The sequence below is a fragment of the Henckelia pumila genome, chromosome 1 (assembly GCF_033568475.1).
Source record: "Henckelia pumila isolate YLH828 chromosome 1, ASM3356847v2, whole genome shotgun sequence".
Lineage (NCBI taxonomy): Eukaryota > Viridiplantae > Streptophyta > Magnoliopsida > Lamiales > Gesneriaceae > Henckelia > Henckelia pumila.
The window spans coordinates 126,406,491-126,429,431 of record NC_133120.1 but is presented as its reverse complement, the minus strand read 5'-3'; the positions used below and the strand labels follow the sequence as shown (position 1 = coordinate 126,429,431).

At 37.3% G+C, this 22,941-nt stretch overlaps 1 pseudogene; it reads right to left on the bottom strand.

Annotated features, from left to right (window-relative positions):
• Positions 1-1,353: 1,353 nt before the first annotated feature.
• The window catches only part of LOC140873960 (G-type lectin S-receptor-like serine/threonine-protein kinase LECRK3), a 99,705-nt pseudogene continuing 78,117 nt past the window's right edge, over positions 1,354-22,941 (bottom strand).

Below are 22,941 nucleotides of genomic sequence, written 5' to 3'. Positions count from 1 at the left end.
TTTATTAAATTTTGGAATAAAATAAAAAATTTCTTAAAATTTAGTATTAAAAAATATTTTTATAATTTTATATTTAATGATATATCCTCCTCTGATTAATAAAATATTTTTAATATAATAAATATTAAAATTAATTTTATCTAATTTGGTTATTTATTTTGAGAAATATTAATAAACGGAAAACTAACTTTGATAACAATATTTTAAAATTAATTTTTTTTGTAGAAGTTACCTATGTTATAAGATATATTATAATTCATTTATAATTTTAATTTTTTAAGTAATAAGAAGAAAAAAAATTAAGAAGAGAAAATTAAAATAATAAAACAAAACATAACCATTTCAAAAAATTGAAACATTAAAAATAAATTGAAAATAAAAGTAACGATTTCTTGTGTGTGCCTTTTAAATTTTATGAACAAATTTAACAATATTTTTGGACAATTAATTTTTAAGATAATTTTTAAAATAGAAAATGATTAAAGGACATCATTGTCAACATAACACACAATAAATGAAAACTAAATTAAAGCAATAAATAAACCTAAGGACAATATTGACAATACAAAATTAAACTCTCCCTTTTTAAGATATATTAGATAGTGTGACATTATACAAATATATATATATATATATATATATATATATATATATATATATAAATAAAAATATATAAACAGTAAAACAATATAATCACATTACGTTATTATACTGAGGTGTCAGAGACTCTTTTTATATAATAACATGATATTATATATTAAATATATACACAATAAAAATATATAAATAGTAAAATAATATAATCACATCACGTTATTATAATGAGGTGTCAGAGACTCTCTTTATATAATAACATGATATTATATATTAAATATATACACAATAAAAATATATAAACAGAAAAATAAATATTCTTATTTGTTGAGTATTCTTACATTTTTCTTGTGTTTTGGAGCTTGGAAAAATATGGAGAATCTTAGAGCTTCGTGCTGATAATCTGTTGTAAAATGTAAAATTCTCAAACTCTCAAATATATCAAACTACACACTTTATAAATTTTCTTAACTCAATTGTACGTGTTCTCCTTCACAAATGGAGATACCTATTCATAAAATTCATTAGAAAATTCAAAATAGTTCAAAAATAAATACTTCATCACATACATATTTTCAACATTTTCAACCCTTATTGTCAAGAGTTATTTTATTTATATAAATACGTTATAAGCTCCACCATGTAAATCGCATATTTAATTAAGATTTTATCCCACATCAAGACATTATTCCACAGATCGATAAACGAAATGGAATAAAAATTAAAATTACAAACCAAAAAGTAAGGAAACCAATGTAACTAATAAGGTGAAGGATTTGGAGGAACAGGGATTGCACCCGATCCTTCAAGCATATGCATTACTTTCTTCATATTAGGCCTCAGTGATCATCTTCTTGAATACACCAAATGGCGACCATCACGAACTTTTCGAACCGCCTCATATCGCCCATGGCTTCTTTATCTTTCGAGGCCAACAATTTGATTTCACCATTTATGTAACAATCATAAGCCCAATCAGCAAGAATCACCTCGTGTTCATCCTTCACATCGGTGTCGACGTTTTTTCTGCAGCACATGAGCTCCAGTAACAAGATGCCGAAGCTATAAACATCGACCTTGACGGTAATTGGCATGTTTCTGAACCATTCGGGAGCTACATACCCTCTGGTTCCTCGAATTCCCGTATTGGTTCTCGTTTGATCAGGTCTTAGAAGCTTGGCTAGCCCGAAATCCGAGATTTTGGCTACGTGGGAGTCGTCTAAAAGTACATTTTGAGGCTTGATGTCACAATGTATGATCTGGTTGCTACAATCCTCGTGCAGATAACAAAGTCCTCTAGCAGTTGCACACAGTGTAAGGGAATAGAAGTTGCACATAAACAGTTTGAGGTGTTGTCACAAGGTGTTGACAACACCTACAATAACACCTTGAGTAAGCGCCTCAGGACAAAACTTCACTAGAAAACTTTCAAATAGTTTTACAAACCCTAAAACTAGTGATTATTGTAAAAATCAATTTTTCAAAACAAGTGAGAAAATAAATAGTAAAAGTTCTCCTAAAACATTCTATATGAAATAGAATAACTAAAACGAAGTAAGGAGAAAAACTCTTGATGCCAAAACTTGAAGAGACGAAAACACTTCTTCGATCTTTGATCTTCAAGTGTTCTTCAAAGCATCAAGTAAATACGATCGATACCGACTTCAAAAGATCTTCACTCAACGTACGTGTATTAAGCCTTTTTGATAAACTCTCTCGGTCTCTCTATGTATCGGTCTATCTCCAATATATATAGACTAGAATCCTTCCTTGTAGATGTTTCCTTGTTGACATAGGATTCTCTAGATTTGACCACATCAAATCTACACAACATAAAAAACGATTCCCATTAGAGATATGATATGATAAAGTCAATAATATCACAAATCAAGTTAATCAAGGAAATAAATAACTTAAATAAGATTACTTCATGTCCAAGAAAGGCAAAAGATATTAAATAAAATCTTTTCAAAATAGGATGATTTTAAGGAATAGAATATTCCTTTCAATCTCCCCCTTTTTGCCTTTCTGGACAAAACACATAAAAACAAATCAACTTAACTCCCCCTTAATCAAAACTCCCCCTAAATAGATTTTTCCCCTAAGTATAAGAAGAGGTGTTGTCACGAGATGTTGGCAACATCTAGCTACGACACTTCAGATCAGAAAACATAAGTGAAGGGAGAATCAGAAATACGAACACATAGCAGAGCTAACATCACAAAAACAGTTTTGATTAGGAGAGCAGAGCAAAAAAAACAAAAACAAACTTAGCAAAAAAAATAAAAAAAATAAACTAGAAAAACTAAAGCAAATCTAGAATTGATTGCTTTCAGATGATCCATCAGTATCAGCTTCTTTTTCTTCTCCTGCTCTTTCTTCTCCCCCTTTTTGTTCAGAAGGGCCAGCTCCACTTAGTAATGACTCGTAGTGAGCCTTCAACCCTTCATAATAGGCAAGATCAGCCTTAGCTTGTGCAATCTTCTGCTCAGTATGCACCAATTGAGCTTGAACAAATGTAGAATCAATGTTCTGAGCAGTAGAGGGGGTACAAAAATTTCAGTGGCAGATGGGGTGTTGGCAACACCTGCAGCAACACCTGATTCTAAGCAAGCTGGTAGTTCTATCTTTCTATTGCCTATCAGCAAAGCAGGTGCTATCTTCAGCAGTTCTCCTGGTTCAATAAGAACCTCATCATCATCTTTCTCAATTTCTTGAGACAGCAGCATAGAATAGATGATGGATGGATAAGGCAGCTTCAAAGTTGGTTGTGCACGGTCTGCAAAGGCCATGACTGTGTCAAACACAAGTTGACCATAGTTGAAATTGCTTCATGTGCCAATGGCGTACAAGACTAGAGCCTGATTCTTGGTAACAACAGTAGAATTCCCAGATGGAGTCCATGTCTTGACAACGGTCTTGTGTAAAACAGAGTAGAAGGAGGTGAGCTTTGCTTCTTGCAACTTCTTAGGGTGAGCTGGAAATACAGTGACTTGCCCTCCTGTGATGGCAGATATCATCTCATCCAAATTAGGTAGTGCAACATCATCACCAGTAAGTGTATGGAGGAATCCATTGATCATAGCAGGACTGAAGGCAAAAATATGTCCTCACACATATACCTTCCCATACTTGACATATCGTGGATCCTTCACAGCTTCAGTCAAGTTACAGTAGAATTCTCGTACAATTTCCCTGCAATACGGACCAGCAGTGGAGACGGTGGCCAGCAGATTTCTCACCTCAAAGAACCTGACCAAATTTTGAGCTCCATAGCTCTCCACATCAATATTGTGTTCCTCAAGAAACTCCCTATCAGCATATTTATCCCAACAGTATGCAACAACCTTTGAATAAAAAGCAGAAGAATAAGATTCATTTACCCGATATTTTTCGCCTAAGGTGTTGTCCAAGGTGTCGGCAACACCTTCCTCAACATCCTCTTGCTCATCATCAGAGTCATCAGAATCTGAATCTTCTACCAATTCTTGTTCAGCATCTGAGTCTTCACTCGAGTCAGAGCTGGAACTATCAGAGGGATGTGGGCTGTTATCAGCGAATTCTTGAAGCATCTCTTCATCGGGTTCTTCATCCGATTCACTAGAAGGCTCTGCAACTTTCTTTCCTTTTGATTTCTTCATCTTTGCCATGAACTGGGCTATCGACATCTTCTCATCATCAAAAATTCAAGAGGAGCAGTAGATGATGGTTCCTCAACAGTAGGAATAGATGCAGATGCATCTTTCTTTTTAGCACCAACAGATGGAGTGTCTGACTCTGTGACTTCATCATCAGACAATGAATCTTTCTTTGAGGGTTCTTCTTTCTCAAACGGAAATGGGATGGTTGGAACATATGGTCCATGGTACTGGCTTTTCCCCTTTTTCGATGCACCAATTTGTACTCTTCATCATCACTTGCATCACCAGATGAGTACTCGGTGTCCATGAGAGAAGGTCTTGAAGATTGGCCCTTTCCTCGAAATCTCTTCGACGCTGTATAATCTGGATTATATCCTGCTTAAAGTTTGGATCGGCGAGTCAAGGGTTTCGTGGGAAACACCTTGTTTAGCACAGACATCTCAGGCAAATTCTCCACATCTATCTCATTGTCTGGCTCTCCTGGAGCGATGGAGTCCAGGGGCACTGGTTCTTCAGCAACAGGAACTATGACTTGTTCAAACACGGGGTGTGGTGATAGAGGTGTTGTAACACCTTCCGCAGCATCTTCCGTATATCCCATCTCAGAACGGATGTCGTGTGGATCAAAACCTTTTCCGGCCATTTTAATATGCGAGAGTGTAAATACGAAGTAAAATTTAGGGAATTGATAAACAGGGAGCACTGAGAATAAAGAGGTGTGGGACGAAGCAAGGAAATACAATATTTCCAAAAACAGATAAGAACACAAATTTATACCACACCAAACCTTTTCCTATTCTAACTCGGATTATCAGTAGGCCCTAACGGTAACAAAATCCCCAACGGTAACCATCCAAGAATGGTAAAAAATCCGATTTAAATTAGGCAATAAATCTCTTTGATTTTCACCGATAATCTAGGCCCAAATATTTCACCAATATTCCCAATTTTAACTCCTCATCAGAATATAACACCACTGAAACAAAATCCAATCCCATTCAAATTCAAAAATTCAGTGGATAGGGCAAAATTCAAAATTTTTGTTTGATCAGAATTCTTAACCTTTCGGCCAAAGATATTCACAAATAAGAATATACATGTTTTAATTATGTCTAAAAACAGAGTGTGACATAAAAATAAAATGCAATTATATGCACAAATATATGTTGACAATTGAGGTGTTTTCCACGATGTTGGCAACATCTCCTAGCAACACTTCAGGATTCTGAAAAATTATGATATCCACTTTATTATTTTTACAGAATTGGTAGCCTGCACATTAAAGACACGATCTTCAAATGGACCCCTTTAGGTAGCTTTTTCCATTTGCTTCTGATTTATCAATCAAATTTGATGATTGACTCAATTCAAGCTTAATCATTCTTGTTCTTTTGTTATTCTGATTTTGCAAAGTTACTTTTCATTTGGGACATGATCATGGAATACACGAACGTCCCTCCACTACTTCGTGACTTAGTCAGAAAACTTCTTCGATTAATCCACATTAAATTGTAAAATATTTTGCAAAGAATCCTGAGTGAAAACTAGTCAATGGTTACAAAGTATCCAACACATCACAAAACAGAATGAATGCATGAATGCAATATGCCTAAGATCCTAAAAATGCACATGCATGAAAAGGTATTGTCACAGGGTTTTGGCAACACTCCTAACCACATCTCAGTTATGTTTATAATGCACATATACTGAGAGACTTCCTTAGACTGGATAATCTCTCGAAATCCAAAGCTTTTGTGAATATATCAGCTAATTGGTTATTAGTTCCAACAAACTCAATTAAGATCATGCTTTTCTCGACCAAATCTCGAATGAAGTGATGTCTAATGTCAATGTGTTTAGTTCGAGAGTGTTGTACTGGATTTTTGGATATATCAATGGCACTAGAATTATCACAGTACACGATAGGAGTATCACTCTTAACACCATAATCATTTAGCATTTGATTCATCCAAAGGAGTTGTGAGCAACAGCTACCAACATCAACATACTCAGACTCGGCAGTAGACAGTGAGACACAATTTTGTTTCTTACTATACTATGACACTAAGTTATTCCCCAAGTAAAAACATCCTCCCGAATTGCTCTTTCTCTTATCTAAATCCCCAGCCCAATCAACATCACTAAATCCTAGCAAATTCGAATTGGTTTCATTAGTGTACCACAAACCCAAATTCAAAGTACCTGCCACATATTTCAGTATACGTTTCACGGCCTTTAAGTGAGTAATTTTTGGGTTAGACTGGTATCTAGCACACAGACAAACACTATACATAATATCAGGTCTAGTAGCACTCAAATACAAAAGACTACCAATCATGCTTCTGTAAAGGGTGTTGTCAACACCTTCGGCAACATCCTCCCTAGAAAGTTTTTCATTAGACCCCATAGGTGTGCGCATGTGTTTAGTGTTGTCATTCGGAAACTTCTTCACAAGATTATTAGCATACTTTCTTTGACACAAAAATATACCATCATACATTTGTTTCACTTGCAAGCCCAAGAAATATGTTAACTTACCAACCATGCTCATCTCAAATGTGGAAGACATGCACTTCACAAAATCATCAACAAGTTTATCATTTGAAGCACAAAAAATTATATCATCCACATAAATTTGGCAAATTAAGATATTACCTTGAGACTTTTGCACAAACAAAGTCTAATCAACTTCACCTCTTTTGAAGCCAATATTGAGCAAGTACTCAGTTAGTCTCTCATACCATGCACGAGGTTCTTGCTTCAATCCATATAATGTCTTTTTCAACTTATACACATAATCAAGATGATTCGGATCCTCAAATCCTTTAGGTTGTTTCACAAAAACTTCTTCATTTAGGATCCCATTCAAAAAGGCACTTTTTACATCCATTTGAAAAAGTTTCATTCTCATGTTACACGAAATAGCAAGCAAAAGTCGGACAGACTCAATGCGGGCTACAGGAGAAAAGGTTTCATCAAAATCCACCCCTTCAACCTGTGTATACCCTTGAGCTACCAACCTAGATTTATTTCTAATGATGTTTCCCAACTCATCAGTTTTATTTTTGAAAATCCATTTAGTTCCTATGACATTACCATGAGCAGGACACGGTACCAAGTATCAAACATCATTCCTAACAAATTGTTATAACTCTTCATGCATAACATTGACCCAAAATTCATCTTTTAAAGCCTCTTCAACCTTTTTGGGTTCAATGTTTGACACGAAACAAGAGAATCTTACCTGAGAATACGCAGAACTCATGCACAAAAAACCTGCCATATTTCATTAATCCATTTTTTCTTTCCTTCGAGTTTGCAAGTCTCCATGAACATCTCCAATGACCTGTGAGGTTGGGTGATTCTTCTGAATTCTGCTTGGGACATTATTTTCAGCTTCATTTACCTCACTGTTCTCATCAGTATTTTCATCAGTAGGCTTTTCAACTTTTGATTCTGGATTTTCTATAGGAGGTGTTGTCGGAGGTGTTGGAAACGCTCCTTGGACAACATCTAAATTTTCAGAATTTTCCAGCAGATCATCAACTTCATCCTCAGCTGTTTTCTTCTTTAGATCTGCAAAATCATCAAAAACAACATTAATTGACTCAAAAATAGTCCTTGTTCTCAAGTTATATATCCTATAGGCTCAGCTATTTGATGAATATCCCAAGAACATACACTTATCACTTTTTGCATCAAATTTAGCAAGATGATCTCTATCATTCAAAACATGATATACACATCCAAAAACATGAAAATATTTAAGGTTTGGCCTCTTTCCCATAAAAATTTCATAGGATGTCATAGTAGTACCACTCCTCAAATAAACTCTATTTGAAATATGACATGCAGTATTCAAGGCTTCGAAATATTTTTCGAACTTAACATCACTCTTGTCATCTCTTGCAAATTCCTATTTTTTCTTTCAGAAATTCCATTTTGTTGTGGAGTTTTAGGAGCAGAAAATTCATGAGAAATACCTTTTTTTATCACACAAACTAGCAAAAGAAGAGTTTTCGAACTCCTTACCATGATCAGTGCGAATACGGATTACCTTCAGATTATATAGATTCGTAATCTTAGTGAGCAGTTTCTTGAAGGCGTCAAATGTGTCTGATTTTTCTCTCAGAAAATTTACCCAAGTATATCGTGAGAAATCAACCACACAAACAAAAGAATATTTCTTACCACCAAAGCTTTCAACATCCATTGGACCCATCAAGTCCATATGTATAAGCTCAAGGCAGCGTGTTGTCACAAATATTGGCAACACCTCGTGTGATACCCTAGTCTGCTTCCCTTTCTGACATGCTTCACACACAAATGGAATACCAGATTTTAATTTAGGCATACCTCTGACAGCATCTAACTTACTCAAGTTCTTTAGTATCTTGAAATTGGCATGACCCAGTTTTTTATGCCATAAATCAAACTCATTCACTTTTGTATGTCGACAGGTCATCTCTTCTCCAAGTTGATAGCAATTATCCAATGACCACAATACCTGTCATGACACACGAATTTGAATCATCAAAAACTTTGCATAATTTCTTATCAAATTGCACATGCAAATTGTCATCACAAAGTTGGCTTATGCTTATTATATTGGCTGTTAATCCTTCAACATGAAGCACATTGCGAAGCTTAGGTAAACCAGCAACATTCAGAGTTCCCTTTCCAACAATGTTTCCCTTTGAACCTCCTCCATAGGTTACTTTTCCACTTTTCTGTTCAACATAATCAGTGAGAAACTTCTTGAAACCTGTCATATGACGAGAGCTACCACTATCAAAGTACCAAACACCTGAAACATTAGTTCTCAAAGCAGTATAAATCATATGACATTGAATATCAGCTTTTGGTACCCAAACCTTTCTTACATAAGATCTGTTTCTGGGGATGTTGTGGGGAGGTGTTGGCAACACCTTAGGCAACACCTTCAATGCAGATCTATACATGCAGTCTTCCTGCATCTTAAAACAGTATGGTTTGATGTGACCAGGTCTATGACAGTAGTGACAAATGTACTTACGTTTCCTTCTAGACATTAAAGGAGCAGCAGGCTGTGGCTTTGGTTTTGGAGGTACAATTGGTGAGGCCTTTTTATTTGAGCTTTCAGTACTGCAACTTTCCTTGACAAACACAGGGCCTTTCGAACTTTCACCAACCTCAAATATGTTGTTTTCAAAACCTAAACCAGCCGTAACATCTCTTCCCATCATGAGTAACGAATCAAGCTTGGAAGTGCTTGAATTAAACTTAGCCAAAGTAGCTTTTGCCTTTCCGAGTTCTTCCTTCACCTGACTTAATTTCATGTCTTTCTTACTCAGCATAACTTCAATCCTTGACACATCAGCCTTCAGATCAGAATTTTCTTTTGAAAGAATGGTGTTTAACTTATTCCTTTCAATCCAATCAGTATGTAATTCTTCAAACATCATCCGAGCTTCTTCCACGGACATTGTCTCTTCACATGTATCATTATCACATATATTATCAGTAATGGAAGAATTTAAACAGACTGACCTTTGGGAGATGTTGCGGCCAGGTGTGGAAACACCTAAAGGATTGACTTGAAACTTCTTCTTGCTCTCCAGTAGGGCAGATAAGGCAGTATGACTTTCTTCATCCTCTTGTTCTTCTTCATCAGACTCTTCATCACTTAAAGACGTGTTCATTCCTTTCCTCAGTGTGTTGGCACACTCATTTGCATAGTGTCCAAAACCTTGACAAGCATGACATTGAACAGTGTCTAACTTATTTGGTACTGACTTCTTCTTTCCTTCCAACATCATTCGAGGCTTAGAAGTATCAGTAAGCTTTCTTGGTGACTGTTCTGGTCCAGTAATTCTCAAAGGCTTGTTAGAGAACATTGGAGCCTTGAGATTTTGATCCGTCTTTCTAGTCTCTTTCATCTTCTTCAGATAATCATTGAATTTCCTAGTCATGAGAGAGATCGAATCATCCTCTAAATCAGACTGATGAACTTCTTGATGAAATTGAACATATTCCTCGTATGAGGGCTTTGAAGCTTGAAGTGCTATTGATTTCCCTTTATCCTTTTCTTATGCTAATGAGTTCATCTCAAATACTTGAAGGATACTTATCAGTTCAGTCATCTTCATCTTTGAAGTGTCTTTTACTTCTTCAAGCGCCCAAATATTCCCATTGCATTTCTTTGGCAAAGACCAAAGGACTTTGTTTACCATATTCTCACTATCAATAGGTCCTCCAAGAGCATGCGCCTCTGTAGCTATCTCCCTAAGTTTTTTTTATCATAATTAGCAATAGTCTCATTCTCATCCATCCTGATATTCTCAAATTTTGCATTTAACAATCTCAATCTTGTTCTTCTTACGCTATAAGTTCCTTAACAGTGTTCTGAAGAGCATCCCATGCATCCTTAGCAATAGTACAGTCAGATATGATTCCAAACATCTCATATCCACAGTTGCAAAAATTGCATTGAGTGCTTTAACATTCTAGCTTGAACTCTATGTTTTCTTGGCAGTCCAAGTTTCTTCTTGCTTGATGATATAGTCTCCTTCTGGATCTAATATCTTTGGAGGAGTCCATCCAGTCAGAATTCTTTGCCAAGCACGAACATCCATTGCTTTGATAGTATATCGCATCCTAGTCTTTCATAGTGCGTAATTCATGCCATCAAGGACAGAAGGTTTCAAAAATGAGTTCGCAACAGACGATGAGTCCATCTTATTCCCTGTAATAAAATAAACAAACCAAGATCAGTTCTTAGTGTATCAAGAAGATGGCTGTGATGCCACTTGTAAGGGAATAGGGGTTGCACATAAACAGTTTGAGGTGATGTCACAAGGTGTTGACAACACCTACAATAACACCTTGAGTAATTTGCAGCGGAATATAATTAAAATGTGAATAAAATAAATAAGCAAACAAATAAATAGACTCAAATGATTTAAGCAAGAGTATAAAATACTCTTGCAGCGCCTCAGGGCAAAACTTCACTAGAAAACTTTCAAAGAGTTTTAAAAACCCTAAAACTAGTGATTATTGTAAAAATCAATTTCTCAAAACAAGTGAGAAAATAAATAGTAAAATTTCTCCTAAAACATTCTATATGAAATAGAATAACTAAAACAAAGTAAGGAGAAAAACTCTTGATGCCAAAACTTGTAGAGACGAAAACACTTCTTCGATCTTTGATCTTCAAGTTTTCTTCAAAGCATCAAGTAAATACGATCGATACCAACTTCAGAAGATCTTCACTCAACGTACGTGTATGAAGCCTTTTTGATAAACTCTCTCGGTCTCTCTATGTATCGGTCGATCTCCAATATATATAGACTAGAATCCTTCCTTCTAGATGTTTCCTTGTAGACATAGGATTCTCTAGATTCGACCATATCAAATCTACACAACATGAAAAATGATTCCCATTAGATATGATATGATAAAGTCAATAATATCACAAATCAAGTTAATCAAGGAAATAAATAACTTAAATAAGATTCCTTCATGTCCAAGAAAGGCAAAAGATATTAAATAAAATCTTTTCAAAATAGGATGATTTTAAAGAATAGAATATTCCTTTCACACGCAATCTGTACTCGTGTGTACCAATCGGGGGGCTTCGAGTTCTTGAAAAGATAGCTCGCTACCGAGCCATTGCCCATGTATTAATATACGAGAAGCATGTTTTGACCTTTGTCGTAGTATACGAGAAGCTGTACAAGATTTTTTTTGGTTTGTTCTGCTGATTGAACTAACTTCGGCTTTGAATCCCTGTTCGGCTTCGGTGGCGATCTTATCCAATTTTTTCACGGCTATAGTTCTCCCATTTTCATTCTTTAGAAAACCTCTAAACACCGTTGAGAAAGCACCCTTACCCAATACCTCCACGAATCCATTTGTAGCTTCTTCTAGTTCCTGGAAACTAAAGCTTCTCACATTTACTCCTGGAAAAGTCGCATATGTCCGCATAATCTTTTGTTTTCGTCCTCTTGAATAGGCAAACAACAACACCGTTGTGAGCGACAGAAAAAACAATAATGTGCCCAACAGAACTGATACCGTGATCAACACGGTGGATCGGTTGCATTTACCCGGTTTCGGATTGCTTCTAGGAGCGTCTAAATTAGTAGTGTTGCTTCTGATATTTACCAATGCCTTTTCCCACAGGCTAGGATCATTTCTTCCATTGGAAAGGGGATACTTTCTCTTCCAGCACTTATCATTTCGATAAATTGCGGCTGCACAAAAACAATCAGCAAGGCAAGATTGCCTGCACCAATCTTCACTGACTGGTTGGAAGAAACCAGAATCAGAACCAGGCCAATCCATGGTAGGCATGTCAACACAGCTAAAAGAGGAAGCATCTTGTGATTCTTGATCACAATTCTGTGGAACGAAATCCAGTTTGCATCCGCTCATCCTGTCGTTTGGATCCATGGCAGAGTAACCAATTGGACATCTACAATAAGGCCTCTGGTCACTTCCCAGTGAGCATAAACTATTGAAACCACAGGCGCCCCAACCGGCATCTCCACCGATCCTCAAACATATATTGGAAGGTAAAAAAGTTACTATAGTCCATGCCTTCGGTCTCCCACCAACTGAACTATCAGACTTGGGATAGATATAATGCCTGAAAAGTCCATCATATTCCATTATTGCTCTTTGGTAATATAGACTAGTTGAAGCCCCATTTGATGACAAGACATCAAGTTTTGTCCCGTTCTCCGCCATAAGAAAGACGTAGCCTGATTGGTTGAAGATCAATTGGAAGCCACTCCAGGTGGTGTCAGTCGACCAATAGCTCCAAATGGGGTCATCCATAGGGAAGTTTTTGGTATAAGACATGAGATCTCCATTCATCTGCAGTGTAAACATGAATTTTCCCACGGAGTAATGTAAAATATTATTAATTTGTAATGTCGTGACATGCAATTATTAGTCATTGTTGGTAGGCTAAAATGCAAATGCGTATATTTTGAATTTGTCAATAAAGATGGGTCGTAGTAGCATTCAAAATATGTAGGATTTCTATCCATTTGTCTATTGTATTAATTGTTCTTCATAATTTTTCTCTAAAGCTTACGACGGTAGTTCATAATTATTTCATTGAAATCCTTGCATACGACCTTATATTACTGGTACCCAACAAAATTGTGGTATCAGAGCCACGTTCATTTTCTACTTTGCAAAAATATTCTGATACAAATAATGTCTAAAGATTCATTAACTGCACCCATTCCAGTATTTGATGGCGAAAGTTATGAATTTTGGAGAGTTCAGATGAAAAATCTATTTATCTCTCAAGATCTTTGGTAGATAGTAGAAAATGATATACCAGAACCAGCAGATGCCAAAACCTTGGCCACGTGGGCTCAAGCAAAGCAAAAGGAGTACCGAGAAAATATCAGGAGAGATGCCAAAGCCTTATTTTTCATTCAACAAGGTATAAATCGATCCATTTTTCCTAGAATCATGGGTGCCGAAATTTGCAAAAAAGCCTGGGATATTCTAAAAATGGAGTTTCAAGGGTCCGAGAAAGTTATCTTTATCAAGCTTCAATCTTTATGGCGAGATTTTGATAATTTAGCCATGAAAGAAAACGAAGAAATCCGTACATTTATTTCACATGTAGTTGAAATAATCAATCAAATAAAAGGTTACGGAGATACCATCGAAGACAAGAAAATTGTTGAAAAAGTCTTACGGAGCTTGCCACAAAAATTTGAACATGTTGTGGCTGCAATTGAAGAATCAAAAGATTTGTCAAAACTCACGATGGTGGAGTTGATGGGTTCTTTAGAAGCCCATGAAAAAAGGATGAGTAAATTCGTTGGACCTTCCATTGAGCAAGCCTTTGAGTCCAAGCTCAAAATAGCGGAGAAGAAAAAATATGAAGGTGGAGGATCAAGCACATCCCAACAATTTCAACAAAAAGGAGGATTCAAAAATTATCGATACCGTGGACGAGGAAGAGGAAAACCACGCTTCAACAACAGTCAAATGGCAGTGGTAATATAAATTCTAACTCTTCGTGTTTTATTTGCAAGAAACCGGGTCATGAATCAAAAAATTGTTGGGATTGATGCAAAACTTGTAAAATTCCAAACCACTCTTATAAAGACTGTTGGCACAGACAAAAAAATGAAGGAAACGAAGCCAACTTCACGGAGGAGAATGATAAAAAAAAATCATGTTTTATTCATGTATGAACATGACCAATAATTCCTTGAATATGTGGTACTTGGATAGTGGTTGTAGTAATCACATGACAGGACACAAGGATTACTTCATCAAATTTGATGAAAGTTTCTCATCGGAATTCAAGATGTGAGACGGAAAAATGTAACCTGCTGAAGGCAAAGGAACTGTAGCCGTGAGGACAAAGGGAGGTAACACAAAATTTATTGAAAATGTCATATATGTCCTTTATCTTACTTCAAATTTACTGAGTGTTGGACAATTAATTCAAAATGGTTACTCAGTTAATTTTGAAAAAAGTGAATGCAAAATAAGGGACAAAGATAAGAAACTGATTGCGGAAATAAAAATGGCTCCGAACAAAGTATTTCCGTTGACAATGCCACTGGATAATAATATCTCATTAAATGTTGAAAAATTTGAAGAATCACTTTTGTGCCATTTGAGATATGGGCATTTGAACTACCATGGACTGAGATGGTTGAAACAGAAAAACATGTTGATTGGACTCCCTGATATTGAACTTTTGGACCAAACATGTGAAGGATGTATTTATGGTAAAATGCACCGATTACCTTTTCCTAAGACTGCTTGGAGAGCAAGACAACCTCTTGAACTGATACATGCGGACATTTGTGGACCAACAAGGACATCATCATTTCAAAACAAAAAATATTTTCTTCTTTTTGTTGATGATTGTAGCAGGATGATGTGGGTGTATTTCTTGGTGAAAAAATCAGAAGCTTTTGCAGTATTTGTCCGGTTCAAGAAGATGGTTGAAAGAGAGAGCAATCTCCAACTCAAAACACTCAGAACTGATCGTGGTGGGGAATTATTGTCTAAAGAATTCTCAAATTATTGCGGTCAAGAAGGAATCCGGAGGCAGTTGACAGCTCGCTACACACCTCAACAAAATGGTGTAGCTGAAAGAAAAAATCGAACCATTGTCGAAATGGCCATAAGCATGTTGAAAGCAAAAGGTCTTCCCTACACCTTTTGGGCGGAAGCTGTCAATACTACTGTGTACATCCTCAACAAATCACCTACCAAGGCCAATCCAAATAAAACTCCTTACGAAGCTTGGCATAAGCGCAAACCGGAAATCAAACACCTTCGAGTTTTCGGATGTCTGGCTTATTCTCTCATTCATTCACAACGTCGAGAGAAATTCGACGAAAAAGGTGAAAAATATATTTTTATTGGCTACAGTGATGAATCAAAAGCCTATCGTTTGTTTAATCCAAAAATAAACGAGTTGATAATTTCAAGAGATGTACACTTTGATGAAATTAAAGCATGGGACTGGGAAAATAAAAATTCCACTGAATCAAAACAAACAGAAGATTCTGGAGCAAGTTCTACAGTGGATCCAGTATGCGGCCAAAATATATTTGACTCAGATTCTGATTCAGAATCGCCTGTGAGAAAGGTACGTTCACTAAGAGAAATTTGTGATTTATCAAATGTTGCATTTTTCTCTTGTGAACCACAGAATTTTGAAGAGGCCGTGAAAAAAGAAATCTGGCAAAAAGCCATGAATGATGAAATGACCACTATTCTGAAAAATCAAACCTGTAGCTTGGTTGATCTCCCAAAAAATAAAGATGTGGTCGGATTAAAGTGGATCTACAAAAATAAATTCAATGAAGATGGATCAATCCAAAAACACAAAGCACGACTTGTTGCAAAAAGCTACTTACAACAGTCTGGGATTGATTTTAATGAAACATTTGCACTTGTTGCGAGAATGGAAACAATTCGTATTGTACTTGCTATTGCTGCACAGAAGGAACTACCAGTCTATCAACTTGATGTCAAATCAGCTTTTCTAAATGGAGAATTGCAAAAAAAGTCAATGTATAACAACCATATGGCTACGTAGTAAAAGGCAAAGAAAACATGGTTTATTTCCTCCACAAAGAACTTTATGGCTTAAAACAAGCACCTCGGGCATGGAATAGTAAGATCGACAATTACTTCATCAGCAATGGATTCCATCGAAGCCCAAGTGAGCCATCACTTTATGTCAAAAAGGGAGGTACAAATGAATTTTTGATCGTGTGCCTTTATGTTGATTATTTGATATATACTGGCACTAACCCTCTGATGCTAGAAGAATTTAAAAAGGCCATGATGAAAGAATACGAGATGAAAGATCTGGGCCTTATGAAATATTTTCTTGGCATAAAAGTGCAACAAATGAAAGGAGAAATATTTATTTCTCAAGAAAAATACACAGAAGATTTGCTGAAAAAATTCAATATGTCTATGTGTAATCCCGTCACAACTCCAATGGCCTTAAATGAAAAATTGCAGCAAAATGATGGAGCAAAAAAGACCAACGCAACAATTTATCGAAGTTTAGTGGGTTTATTAATGTACCTCACTAACACGAGATCAGATATTGTTCATTCTGTGAACATGATATCCAGATTCACGAGTGACCCAATTCAAATTCATTTTTCCGCTGCCAAAAGAATACTGCGATTTTTGCAAGGAACAAAAAATAATGGTATAAAATATATCAGAGAAGATGACAATAGCCTAATTGGCTATACTGACAGTGACTGGGCTGGATCAGTTGATGATAGGAAAAGCACATCTGTATATGTATTCTGTATTGGTACAAAACCAATTTCTTGGTCTTCTAAAAAACAGAAGACTGTTGCACTTTCATCTGCCGAAGCAGAATATATTGTTGCTACTGATGCTTCTTGTGAAGCAATCTAGCTACGAAGGATTCTTAAAAATTTACAAGAATAAAAAAGTCCTACAAAAATATTCTGTGACAACATGTCTGCTATTGCTATGACGAAAAATCCTGTTTTTCATTTCAGATCAAAGCATATAGAACTTCGTCATCATTTCATCAGGAATCTCGTCAATGACGGAGAAATTCAGCTGACTTTTGTTAGCACTGAAGAGAAAATAACAGATACATTTATAAAGCCTGTATCCTCAAAAAAATTGGATCATCTCAAGCATCGTATATGCATTACAAATCAAGGAGGAGTGTAAAATATTATTAATTTGTAATGTCGTGACATGCAATTATTAGTCATTGTTGGTAGGCTAAAATGCACATGCGTATATTTTGAATTTGTCAATAAAGATGGGTCGTAGTAGCATTCAAAATATGTAGTATTTCTATCCATTTGTCTATTGTATTAATTGTTCTTCATATTTTTTCTCTAAAGCTTTCGACGGCAGTTCATAATTATTTCATTGAAATCCTTGCATACGACCTTATATTACTGGTACCCAACAAGTAATTCGTCTCCGAAGGCTCGAAATCAAAACGCTGCCTCGATTAAGTATCTGGGATGGCAATAATGTGTCAGTTGGCTCATCAAAACTCTGCCACTGGACAGCTGAAGTATTGCTGGCTAACACAAAGTTGCCACTGTCAAGCATGGCACCGTATGCCACGAACACGTTACCAGGCTTCGTAAAATTAGCCGACCAGATAGGATGGCCTCTTGGATCATGGAGTTTGATGCGATTATCATAAAATGGGTATCCGGGGGTGGGTATGACCCCGGGGATAAAATAACAGCAAGTTTCCTCGTTCCTCAGAAGATGAAGCCTACGCACCAGGAAACAAGAAAAACTCGTCAGTGGGGCACCGGAGGGGTTCTCCGGCGTCGCCACTCCGATGCTTAAATTAGATTAAGATGTATGGAGTGGGCTTATGCTATTGAGAAATTGAGTGTGTATTGTGAAGATGTAGATAAACGTGAGAAAACCTACCTTAACCAGACAAGGAACCTGGTATTTAAAGGAAATCCTGGGAGACCCCAATAATTGCACGGTATGGGTTTCTGACAGCTATTTAATGTGACAAGACGCTTCCCGCAATTTCTGGACAGTGCCCATTCCTACTCATTATTATTCTCTGTCACTTCCAGATGGTGCCCATGCTGTGGGACCCGTGTTATGATTTGGCCTGGGAAGGATCCTCTAGCCTGGATGACGGGGTGCTCAAGGCCAAGGTGCTCGATGCCTGGGTGCTGGGAAGCCAGGGTGCTGGGCTGTGAAGCCACGTTTTGTCATAGGAAAGAATTGTAACAGCCACAATGAGTAGGCAGATTAATGTTGCATGTATCAGCCAAGGATTGTAACAGCTAGAAACCAAGAGATTGTAACAGCTGAAATAATGAGGAATCATGGCTGTTAATGAACATTATTGGCCATGAATGAGGAGACCCTTCACCTGTTGATTTTCTCCTATAAATAAGTGGCAGAAACCTCAAGGAAATCACACAAATTTCGACCACCACCACTTCACATTTCGGGTTCCAGCTCTGTCATTTTTGAGCAGACTTCTGTCAAAGTGCTGGAGCATAAACTCTGTCCAAATTCGAGCATACTTCTTGTTCCAGTTTCAAGAAATCACCTACAGCAAACTAAGCCGAGAAGTAGTGCCAAAGTTGATCAGGGAACCGCATTTTCTGTCCAGAACCGAGCAACTCATACTTCTGCACGATTTGTTTATAAATCGAATACTGTAAGAGGGCTTATATCTATATATGTTTTAAATGCGTTGATCTTGTTTGTGAAAATTCAATCGTACATGGCCTGGTTCATACTTCTTTGAAATTCGTACATGTTTATTCTATGAAACTCCTTGTTATGCACTGTTAGAATTCGACTTAAGAAGTGGTAAGGAATTCTGAAAACATGATAAGCTATTATATGGCCCTGATGCGGTGGGTTATAATAACCGTTTAAGGCCTCGCCCCCTTAGAGGAGTAAAAATTAGGGACTGATCAGTAGCCATGATTAACGAGATGAATAACAGTGCTATGTCTAAGTTTATGTTTCATTCATGATATGTGTTGATACTCAGTTTCAAGTTTTGCCTTGTTCTGATTTATGTTGCGACATGTGTTGGAACGTGCTTCCTTTGAACTCCTATATATATGTATATTCGACATTTGCATGTACGATTGGCCCCCTCTTGCTGACTGTTTCCCAAAACACTCATCCCCCTTACTTCCCTTCCCAGATACCGAAGAACAGTTGGATGATGATGAGCAACACGCATTTTGGGGTTGGTGATCAAGTCTAAATTATGGAATTGCTAGCAGTCTTACTAGTTTTATTATCGTTTATATTTCGCTTCCGCTATTGTCATGTTTTGATATTGTAAAGACATTTCTGGATTTGTAAAAGACTGGTTGAAGGCTATTTATATACTATATGGCTTGTTTTTTTACGATTTAAAATTGTTAACAACGCCGATGCTACGTTCCGATCACGGGGCGTGACATTTTTGTGGTATCAGAGACGCCAGGTTCATAATCCGGGTGGGAATATCTTAGAAAATTTTTGGCAGTTTCTCATAGTAGGCCAAAAGGCCAATGTAGTCCCCTCCGAAACGAGCTCACAAATCAAACTCATCGCAAAATTACATTTTGCCATGATGTAACTCGTTTTTCGGCCAAATTCCTTCGTTTAGGCCTCCGAAATTGCGTTTTTGCCGTTTTAGGAAAGATTTAGAATGCTTATAACTTTTTATAAAAAAAACTCAAAATCCAATTCCGTCGATTGTGTCACGATCCTCACAATCGATACTATCAGCTCAATTAAAAATCTCAAAATTTTCCTTTTTTGGAGAATTTTTCCGAACAGTCCTGTTTCGTTTGTAATTATTGCAAACTGTTCATGTGTTGTGTATTTGCTGATTTCTGATATTTTGTTCTAAGCCTTGCCTTTCCATTTGTTTTCTTTCAGGAAATGGCGCCCAGTTTTCCTCGTACCCTTGCCCATTCCATATTTCACTTGAAGCAACTGGTTATTGATAACCAGAAGCATAAGATTACTCGACTTTGCGCTAAGGTTGTCCTTGCTAGGCGTGAGCAGCGAGAATGGGAGAAGAGGTCCAACAAGTACTTCTATGAGTTAGAGCAAGTGAGGGGGGATAACATATATCTTCGTGATGACATGGACCTTAATCACTTTCGTGAAGAAGCTCTGCGCAACCAAGTGATTAAGTCTGAAGAAGAGCATAACAAAACAAAAGGAAAAATGGAGGCAGCTGAGATAGAGCATAAGCAGACGAAAGAAAGATTGGGGACAGCACAGGACACCATAGCAGAGCTGTCTGGTGTTGTTAGCTACTTGACTAAACAAGTGGAGCATGAGAAGCAGTTGGGGCAGCAGTCCTGCGCAGAACATGGGTAGCTTCGTCAACAGATGCGAGATCGCATCCAGCAGCTGGAAGCCCAAGTCCAGCAATTGCAGGGTAGAGTGGCAAACTTGAATAATCATAATGCCATTATACTCCAGGCCGTAAATCAATTGCAAGAAGAGGATTCCGAGGAGGAACCCGAGGAGGATCCAGAGGAAGATCCGAAGGAGGATCCGAAAGAGATAGAGGTCGAGGAGGTGCCCGTCGATGTTCTGGGGGATGGAGAAGTTATAGACTTAGATTAGTATGGATGCATTAGTTTTTATTCAGCTATGTTTTCTTGTCACTTATTTCCAATTCAGTTGTTGCTTTCAATTCCAAAACTATCAGTTGTTATTTCAATTCGGTTGTTATTCAGAAATTCAATGAATGGTCTTTTGTTTACCTATGTGTCCAACTAGTTAAGTTATTTTCTAATCCATAAATCTATGAGAATCTTAGAAACTTTTACGTATGTAGGACATGGACGAGAGACCAGTACGCAACAATCGTAACCCACGCTATAGAAACCGCAACAACAACAATGAAGGGAACCCTCCGCCGCCGCCGCCACCGCAGAGGTTTGAGCAGTCGTATTCAGATAGCTTTAGCAGTATACCATGCCACAAGTATCGCTAATTTAATGGGAGCTGCAATTCGAGCTGAGACCGATATCAAGCGAAGGGATGACGAGAACACGAACAAGAGACCTCTTGTGGGGCAATCTTCAACAGGAAAACAGCCATTCAAGAAACCATATCAGTTTACTGGAACAAACAAGAGCGCTCCTTCAAAACCAAGCAATCAAGAAATCAAAACTATGTAGTACCTGTGGATTTAAACACTTCGGAGAATGCCGCAGAGCAAGTGGCACCTGTTTTGGATGTGGGAAGACTGGGCACCGCATTGCAGATTGTCCACAAAACAAGGGCAAAGAAACTGAGGAAAAAGACAATTCTACTCCGAATAAACCAAAGGAGAACAAGCCAAATGCCCGAGTTTTTGCCATAACCCAAGAGGAGGTCGAGAATGCAAATGACGTTGTAGCAGGTACCATTCTAATCAACAAAACTTCTGCTTATGTGTTGTTTGATTGTGGTGCTATGCATTCATTTATATCTAAGAGGTTTTCTAAGAAGTTAGGGCTTACTCATGAGATACTTGTGGAACCTTTTAGAGTAGCAACTCCCACCAGCAAAACAATTGAAACACATAGGGTTCACAGAGATTGAGTAATTAACATCAGTGAACACGTATTTCAAGCTGAACTCATTCAACTACACATGGTAGAATTTGATGCCATTTTAGGAATGGATTGGCTAGCAAATAATCATGCATTAGTTGATTTTCGCATGAAGAATGTCAAACTGCGAACTTCAAACCTCGACGAAGTCATTTATCATGGTAAAACCAAGGAGCAGAAGTCTCTTTTATCTGCTTCTCAAGCTTGGAAAGCTATGAAAAGTGGAGAAGACGTATACCTAGCCGTAGTAGGTGAGGTAAAGGAAGAAGTTACACTTGCATTAGAAGAGATTCCGGTTGTACAAGAATTTCCGGATGTGTTCCCTGAAGAACTCCCTGGAGTAATTCCTGACCACGAGATGGAATTTGAGATTAATCTAGAACCCGGTGCTGCACCTATCTCAAAAGCACCATATCGAATGGCTCCAGCGGAATTGAAAGAATTAAAAGAGCAACTGCAAGAATTGTTGGATAAAAAGCAAATACAAACAAGCGCATCTCCTTGGGGAGCCCCGGTTCTATTTGTGAAGAAGAAAGATGGGAGTATGAGGTTGTGTATCGACTATTGAGAACTCAATAAGATCACAATCAAGAACATGTACCCACTTCCAAGAATTGATGATTTGTTTGACCAACTCAAAGGAGCTACAGTCTTTTCCAAGCTCGATCTAAGGTCAGGCTATCACCAATTGAAAGTCAAGGCAGAAGACATTCCGAAAACAGCTTTTCGGACAAGGTATGGGCATTACGAATTCATGGTGATGCCTTTTGGGTTAACCAACGCACCGGCAGCATTCATGGACCTCATGAATAGAGTATTCCAGCCGTTCCTTGACAAGTTTGTGGTGGTGTTTATTGAAGACATCCTCGTATATTCACCAAGTGAAGAAGACCACAAAGAGCATCTCCGGCTCACTCTTCAGACGCTAAGAGAGAAAGAACTTTATGCCAAATTCAAGAAGTGTGAATTTTGGCTAAAGAGCGTCACCTTCTTGGGCCATATAATATCCAAAGACGGAGTATCTGTGGATCCCAAGAAAGTGGAGGCAGTTATGGATTGGCCTAGACCAAAAACTGTAACTGAAATTCGAAGCT